Source organism: Aegilops tauschii, chromosome 3 (assembly GCF_002575655.3).
Source record: "Aegilops tauschii subsp. strangulata cultivar AL8/78 chromosome 3, Aet v6.0, whole genome shotgun sequence".
Classification (NCBI taxonomy): domain Eukaryota; kingdom Viridiplantae; phylum Streptophyta; class Magnoliopsida; order Poales; family Poaceae; genus Aegilops; species Aegilops tauschii.
The window spans coordinates 526,144,248-526,153,005 of record NC_053037.3 but is presented as its reverse complement, the minus strand read 5'-3'; the positions used below and the strand labels follow the sequence as shown (position 1 = coordinate 526,153,005).

Here is an 8,758-nt window from a genome sequence, read left to right as displayed (position 1 = left end):
GCTCATTGAGCTAATGCTATTCCAAGATGAATATTTCAGGAAAGCTCAATGGTTGGCATGGCATGGATTAGAAAGTGGACCCTTCAAAATGCTAAGGACAAAAGATTGACTTAAACTCAAAGCACAAGACTCTACATTTTCTATTTTAGTGATCCAAGATCACATTGAGTCTATAGGAAAAGCCAATACTATTAAGAAGGGATGAGGTGTTGCTTAATGAGGTTCTTGCTCAAAATCCTTAGTGATATGCTCCAAAACCCTCCACTACTTTCTCATATCCACATATGTCCCAAACCAAATATCCAACTCGGCCCCACCGATTCTTTCTATCCGGAGCCACCGAGTTCAGTTGACATAGCCACTGCCAGAAACCCTAGTCTTTTTGGTCTCACCGATAGGATCTCGGTCTCACCGAGATGGGATTGTAATCTCTCTGTTTCCCTTCGTAACGTTTCGGTCAAACCGAGATGAGCGATCGGTCCCACCGAGATTGCAATGCAAACTCTCTGTTTCCCTTTCGTAATGTTTCGGTCCAACCGAGATGAGCGAATCGGTCCCACCGAGTTTGCCTGACCAACTCTCTATTTGTCTATTACCAAAATCGGTCTCACCGAGTTTGTGTAATCGGTCTCACCGAGTTGACATGTCGGTCCCACCGAAATGCCTAACGGTCACATTATGAACCAAATCAGTCTGACCGAGTTCTCTGAATCGGTCCCACCGAGTTTGGTGATTTGTGTGTAACGGTTAGATTTATTCTGGAGGCTATATATACCCCTCCACCCACTCTTCATTCGTGGAGAGAGCCATCAGAACATGCCTACACTTCCAATACATATTTTCTGAGAGAGAACCACCTACACTTGTGTTGAGGTCAAGATATTCCATTCCAACCACATAAATCTTGATCTCTAGCCTTCCCCAAGTTGCTTTCCACTCAAATCTTCTTTCTACCAAATCCAATCCTATGAGAGAGAGTTGAGTGTTGGGGAGACTATCATTTGAAGCACAAGAGCAAGGAGTTCGTCATCAGCACACCATTTGTTACTTCTTGGAGAGTGGTGTCTCCTAGATTGGCTAGGTGTCACTTCGGAGCCTCCGTCAAGATTGTGGAGTTGAACCAAGGAGTTTGTAAGGGCAAGGAGATCACCTACTTCGTGAAGATGTACCCTAGTGAGGCAAGTCCTTCGTGGGCGACGACCATGGTGGGATAGACAAGGTTGCTTATTCATGGACCCTTCGTGGGTGGAGCCCTCCGTGGACTCGCGCAACCGTTACCCTTCGTGGGTTGAAGTCTCAATCAATGTGGATGTACAATAGCACCACCTATCGGAACCACGGATAAAAAATCTCCATGTCAACATTGTGTTTGCTCCCTCAATCTCCTCCCTTTACCTTCATATGCAATTGTTTTACATTCCGCTGCTATACTCTTAGAATTGCATGTGTAGGTTGATTGCTTGACTTGTGCTAAGTTGCTAAAATCTGCCAAGAACTAAAATTGGGAAAAGGCTAGACTTTTATTTGGTCAAGTAGTCTAATCACCCCCCCTCTAGACATACTTTCGATCCTACAAGTGGTATCAGAGCTTTGGTCTCCATTTGCTTTGATTTCCATAGCTTTTGGTGGTCATAGCCTTGGTTTCACAACCTAGGAGAGTATGGCGTCTAGCGAGGGAAATTACCACCGTAGAGGTCCTTACTTTGATGGTACAAATATTGCTAGTTGGAAGCATAAGATGAAAATGCATATTCTTGGACATAACCCCGCCATTTGGGTTATTGTGTGTATTGGCTTGCAAGGTGAATTCTTCGACGGGAAAGAACCTAACCGTGAAGCTACCGCGGAAGAGTTGAAGATGCTACAATACAATGCTCAAGCTTGTGATATTCTGTTCAACGGATTGTGCCCCGAAGAATTCAACAAAATCAGCCGTCTTGAGAATGCAAAGGAAATTTGGGATACTTTGATTGATATGCACGAAGGTACCGACTCCGTCAAGGAATCCAAATTGGATGTGCTTCAAAGTCAACTTGACAAGTTCAAAATGAAGGATGGTGAAGGTGTCGCTAAAATGTACTCTAGGCTTGCTCTCATCACAAATGAGATTGCTGGCTGAGGAAGTGAAGAGATGACCGACAAATTCATCATCAAGAAGATCCTAAGAGCCTTGGATGGAAAATATGATACCGTGTGCACATTGATCCAAATGATGCCCAATTACAAAGATCTCAAGCCAACGGAAGTCATTGGAAGAATTGTTGCTCATGAGATGTCACTCAAGGATAAGGAAGAGCTTCACAACAAGTCTAGTGGTGCTTACAAAGCCTCGTGTGATGCTCCCACATCATCAAGTGAGAAACAGACCTTCAATGAAGAATTGAGCCTAATGGTAAAGAACTTCAACAAGTTCTACAAGAGTAGAAGCAAAGAAAGAAGTTCCAAGTCAAGGTCCTACAATGACAAAAGATCTTCTAGTTGTGAGCGAAATTGCTACAATTGTGGAAGACCCGGACACTACTCCAATGAGTGTACGCCCCCCTACAAAAAAAGAGAAGATTCTCTCAAAAGAAGAAGTAGAAGAGAAGAATCACCACCAAGAGAAAGGAGGAGTAGAGATGATCGTTATGAACGAAGACCCTCTCGGAGAAGCAAGGATTCGGAAAGGAAGGAAAAGTCATCAAGGAGCTACACAAAAAGAAGACATCAAGCTCATGTTGGTGAATGGGTATCCAGCTCCGACTCCGACCATCACTCCGAAAGAAGTTATCACTCCGACTCTGAATATACTCAAGATGAAGGTGTTGCCGGTCTAACACTTGTGTCAACCAACTCCTACGGCATATTTGACTCACCAAATGAAGGAATTGGAAGATGCTTCATGGCCAAAGGTCCAAAGGTAACACATCCCGAGTATGTTGATTTCAATAGTGATGAAGATGATTTGCTAGGTGATGATGATTTACTTGTTGACAACTCTAGTGATGAAGACTATGATGAAACGTCAATTAATCATGCTAATCAAGATAAAACGAATGACGATGATAAGAAGGAGATCAAGCGACTAACTAAAGAACTAAACACTCTTAAGTTAGCTCATGAAACTACCTTGGAAAATCATCGAGAACTTTTGAAGACTCATGATAAGCTACGCTTTGAAAAGCTCAACCTTGAGCAAGAGCATGAGTTTTTAAAGGCAATCAATGATGATCTTCGCAAGAAAAGTTCTTCTTACATTGCCAAGCGTTTACTCTTGTCTACTTACATGCCACAAGTTAAATCTAGCAACAAGAACAGGAAAGATGCTTCATCTAGTAGTAACAACAATCATGCTAAATCCAATGTTGTTGCTTCTAGTAATTCTCTTGATTCCACTAATGATTCTCTTAGCCAAGTTACACTTGAGCAAGAAAATAGCTTATTGAAGGGAATTATAGAGAAAGGTGTTTACAAGAGCCTTGTCGGAAGTAAGCAATTTGAGGGAATTGTGCGCAAGCAAGGAAGACACAGGAAGAATCAAGGTGTTGGTTTTGAACGAAAGTTCGATGCCAATGGAGTTGAGTGGGAAGAAGATCAATACCCCAAGACGGTGTTTGTTCCTCAACAAGAGAAGTATGATCCTACTTCTTTCAAAGGGACACAAGCTCAAGATGATCTTCCACCACAAGACCACAAGCAAAAAGGCAAGGACAAGCTTCAAGAGGAAATTGATGCATTTGAAGAAGCACCTAAGGCCTTGGTCAAGTGGGTTCCCAAGACTACATCAAGTTCTACTTCATCAAGTACAACTACAACTCCAAGGATTCCCATCAAGATGGTGTGGATCCAGAAGAAGAATTACTAGAGAGTTCTTGAGGGTGACTCTGCCAACATACTTCACTCTTATCATTTTGGCAAGGACAAGTGCAAACAACTTCCATATCTTGCACTAGTTCAAGGAGTCACAAACCCTCTTGTTGGTAAGACAAGGGACAAGGTAACCTAATGCTTTCATGGACATCATCTTGTGTATGCATCACTCTATGTCTATGGATATCCTTGTTTGTTCCTTGTGGGACTAACCCGTGTAGGTATTGAAAGTGCAACTCACTCCAAAGGATTGCTCCGAATGATCTACATCAACATTGAGCATCTACATCTTCAACACTGATACGTCCATTTTGCATCATGCTTTTATATCGATATTTATTGCATTATGGGCTGTTATTACACATTATGTCACAATACTTATGCCTATTCTCTCTTATTTTACAAGGTTTACATAAGGAGGGAGAATGCCGGCAGCTGGAATTCTGGGCTGGAAAAGGAGCAAATATTAGGGACCTATTCTGCACAACTCCAAAAGTCCTGAAACTCCACGAAAGTTATTTGTGGAAATAATAAAAAATACTGAGCGGAAGAAATACAACAGGGGGCCCACAGCCTGGCCACGAGGGTGGGGGGCGCGCCCTACCCCCCTAGGCACGCCCCCTGCCTCGTGGGCCCCCTGTTGGCCCTCCGGTGCCCATCTTCTACTATATGAAGTCTTTCGTGCGAAGAAAAATCATAAGCAAGCTTTTGGGACGAGACTCCGCCACCACGAGGCGGAACCTTGGCGGAACCAATCTAGGGCTGCGGCAGAGCTGTTCAGCTGGGGACACTTCCCTCCGGGAGGGGGAAATCATCACCATTGTCATCACCAACGCTCCTCTCATCGGGAGAGGGCAATCTCCATCAACATATTCACCAGCACCATCTCCTCTCAAACCCTAGTTCATCTCTTGTATCCAATTCTTGTCTCTAAGTCTGGGATTGGTAACTGTAGGTTGCTAGTAGTGTTGATTACTCCTTGTAGTTGATGCTAGTTGGTTTATTTGATGGAAGATCATATGTTGCGATCCTATATGCATATTAATACTCCTCTGATTATGAACATGAATATGCTTTGTGAGTAGTTACGTTTGTTCCTGAGGACATGGGAGAAGTCTTGCTATTAGTAGTCATGTGAATTTGGTATTCGTTCGACATTTTGATGAGATGTATGTTGTCTATCCTCTAGTGGTGTTATGTGAACGTCGACTACATGACACTTCACCATTATTTGGGCCTAGAGGAAGGCATTGGGAAGTAATAAGTAGATGATGGGTTGCTAGAGTGACAGAAGCTTAAACCCTAGTTTATGCGTTGCTTCGTAAGGGGCTGATTTGGATCCATATGTTTCATGCTATGGTTAGGTTTACCTTAATACTTTTGTTGTAGTTGCGGATGCTTGCAATAGAGATTAATCATAAGTGGGATGCTTGTCCAAGTAAGGGCAGAACCCAAGCACCGGTCCACCCACATATCAAATTATCAAAGTACCGAACGCGAATAATATGAACGTGATGAAAACTAGCTTGACGATAATTCCCGTGTGTCCTCGGGAGCACTTTTCTCTATATAAGAGTTTGTCCAGGCTTGTCCTTTGCTAAAAAAAGGATTGGGACACCTTGCTGCACTTTATTTACTTTTGTTACTTGTTGCTCGTTACAAATTATCCTATGACAAAACTATCTGTTACCTATAATTTCAGTGCTTGCAGAGAATACCTTGCTGAAAACCGCTTATCATTTCCTTCTGCTCCTCGTTGGGTTCGACACTCTTACTTATCAAAAGGACTACGATAGATCCCCTATACTTGTGGGTCATCAAGACTCTTTTCTGGCGCCGTTGCTGGGGAGTGAAGCGCCTTTGGTAGGTGGAATTTGGTAAGGAAAAATTTATATAGTGTGCTGAAATTTACTGTCACTTGTTACTATGGAAAGTAATCCTCTGAGGGGCTTGTTCGGGGTATCTTCACCCCGACCAGTAGAGCAAAGAGTTGCTCCTCAACCTACTGAACCTACTGAAAATGAAAAGGTCTACTTTGAAATTCCTTCGTGTAACGCCCACGATGCGGCTATATCTCCCACGTGTCGAGGCACAACTTAGAGGCATAACCGCATTGTGGTTTTGTCGCAAGAAGGGTCATCTTCACACAATCCCATGTAATGAACAAGAATGGGATAGAGAGTTGGCTTACAATCGCCACTTCACACAATACATAAATAAATCATACATCATCCAAGATACACACATAGGTCCGACTACGGAACCAAGATAAAAGAAGACAACCCAACTGCTAGATCCCTGATCGTCCCAACTGGGCACCACTACTGATCAAAATGAAAAGAAACAACACAACGGACAAGATCTTCATCGAGCTCCCACTTGAGCTCGGTTGCATCACCTGCACTGGTCTCATCGGCACCTGCAACTGTTTTGGGAAGTAACTGTGAGTCACGAGGACTCAGCAATCTCACACCCGCGAGATCAAGACTATTTAAGCTTATAGGAAAGGATGGTGTAGTGAGGTAGAGCTGCAGCAAGCACTAAGCATATATGGTGGCTAAACATACGCAAATAAGAGCGAGAAGAGAAGCAACGGATCGGTCGTGAAGCTAGAAATGATCAAGAAGTGATCCTGAACTCCTACTTACGTCAAACATAACCCATAAACCGTGTTCACTTCCCGAACTCCGCCAAGAAGAGACCATCACGGCTACACACGCGGTTGATGCGTTTTAATTAAGGTCAAGTGTCAAGTTCTCTACAACCGGATATTAACAAATTCCCATCTGCCACATAACCGCGGGCACGGCTCTCAAAAGTTTATACCCTGCAGGGGTGTCCCAACTTAGCCCATTATAAGCTCTCACGGTCAACGAAGGATAAACCTTCTCCCGGGAAGACCCGATCAGTCTCGGAATCCCGGTTTACAAGACATTTCGACAATGGTAAAACAAGACCAGCAAAGCCGCCCGAATGTGCCGACAAATCCCGATAGGAGCTGCACATATCTCGTTCTCAGGGCACACCGGATAAGTCAAGCTACGAGTAAAACCAGACCTCGAGTTTCCCCAAGGTGGCCCCGCAGGCTGCTCGGTTCGGACCAACACTCGAAGGAGCACTGGCCCGGGGAGGGGGGGGGTCTAAAATAAAGATGACCCTTGAGTCTGCAGAACCCAAGGGAAAAGGGGATAGGTGGTAGCAATGGTAAAACCAAGGTTGGGCCTTGCTGGAGGAGTTTTATTCAAAGCGAACTGTCAAGGGGGTCCCATAACTCACCCAACCACGTAAGGAATGCAAAATCAAGGAACATAACACCGGTATGACGGAAACTAGGGCGGCAAGAGTGGAACAAAACACCAGGCATAAGGCCGAGCCTTCCACCCTTTACCAAATATATAGATGCATTAATAATATAAGAGATATTGTGATATCCCAACATAAACATAATCCAACATGGAGCAATCTTCAACTTCACCTGCATCTAGCAACGCTATAAGAGGGGCTGAGCAAAAGCGGTAACATCGCCAAACAACGGTTTGCTAGGAAGGGTGACAAAGGTTAGAGGTTCATGGCAATATGGGAGGCATGAAATATCAAGTGGTAGGTAGCGCTGCATAGCAATAGAGCGAACAGCTAGCAAGCAAAGATAGAAGTGATTTCAAGGGTACGGTCATCTTGCCTGAGATCCCGCAAGGAAGAAGAACGAGTCCATGAAGAAGACAAACGGATGTAGTCGAACGAGTCCTCACAACTCCGGAACGGAACCGAAGCTAACGAGAGAAGCAACCCGGAAAGAAACAAACAACATAGTAAACAACCACCACAGAAACATGGCATGATGCACAATCAAGTATGATGCATGTCCGGTTTAAATATGCATGGCATGGCAAAGTGCAACAAACAATACTACAAGTTAAGTGGAGCTCAATATGCAACGAGTTGCATATTGAAGAAACACCACATTTAATTATTTAGTTCTCTCTCGTTATGTACTCGACCATATTAAATGTTGATTACCATGGCAAGAGGTGAAGCATAATAACTATCTATTTAGGCAAGTCTAAATGAGGCCGGAACAACAAACAATAATTCCGGAAAATCCTCATGTCATTTAGCAATTTAATACAAACACAATTTTAGACATTTTTAATGTTGTTATCATGATGCGGATGACATATGCAAGGTATATGCAATTTTATGAAAATGTTGATATGAGCATGTTATGAAGCACTTGTCGCCGTGGTGGAAGAAAGGGGTGCCACGGCAACGAATCCGAAAATGATGCCACGGCAACATATCGGTTCCGGTAGCTTACGGAGATACCGGTGCAAAAGAAATGGGCGTGAGCGTGTCGCGCAAGGATGGTGGGGTGCTCCCGGATTCCGGGCTCCCACGGGTTACTGGTATGGAAACGAGGAACGTGCAAAGACAACTCGAACACGATGCAAACACGGGCATCTCATACAACACATGCAATCGTACCACGGACGTCGTCTCGGGGTTATACCTTCGAAGCGTGCATTCAGGGCGGAACGTGTTCGAAGTGGAAGTAGATGTTCACGGGGTCATCATGAAAGTAGTCGTTCTCGCGACGGTAGTGGAAGTAGCGGTGCACGCGGAGGTAGTCGAACTTGACGGTTCCGTTGCACGGTCTTCGGCGACGTTAGTGGAAGTAGTGGCACACGTTCGTTTTCGAAGAGGTACTTGACGTCCACGGGATCGACGGTAGAGGTACACTCGTTGTCGGGGTACTTGTCGGTCCGGTCTTGGTGTAGATGTACATGGCAAACGTAGTGGTACTAAGCGTCGGTCGTCGAAGGACTTGACGAAATCCACAGCGCCGGTGTACTGGTACGGGTGTCGGTCTTGCCGGTGGGGTACTTGACGCAAAACCCCGGAGGCGATGCTT

The 8,758-nt window shown here is 44.4% G+C and overlaps 1 long non-coding RNA gene across 1 annotated transcript; it reads right to left on the bottom strand.

The window, feature by feature from the left end:
• Positions 1-5,990: 5,990 nt before the first annotated feature.
• LOC141042490 (uncharacterized) lies at positions 5,991-8,469 on the bottom strand. Its single transcript, XR_012205521.1, has 3 exons — positions 8,357-8,469; positions 7,529-7,619; positions 5,991-6,274 (listed from the first exon to the last, which is right to left on the bottom strand). It is a non-coding gene; the product is annotated as an uncharacterized lncRNA (long non-coding RNA).
• Between the last annotated feature and the right edge of the window lie 289 nt (positions 8,470-8,758).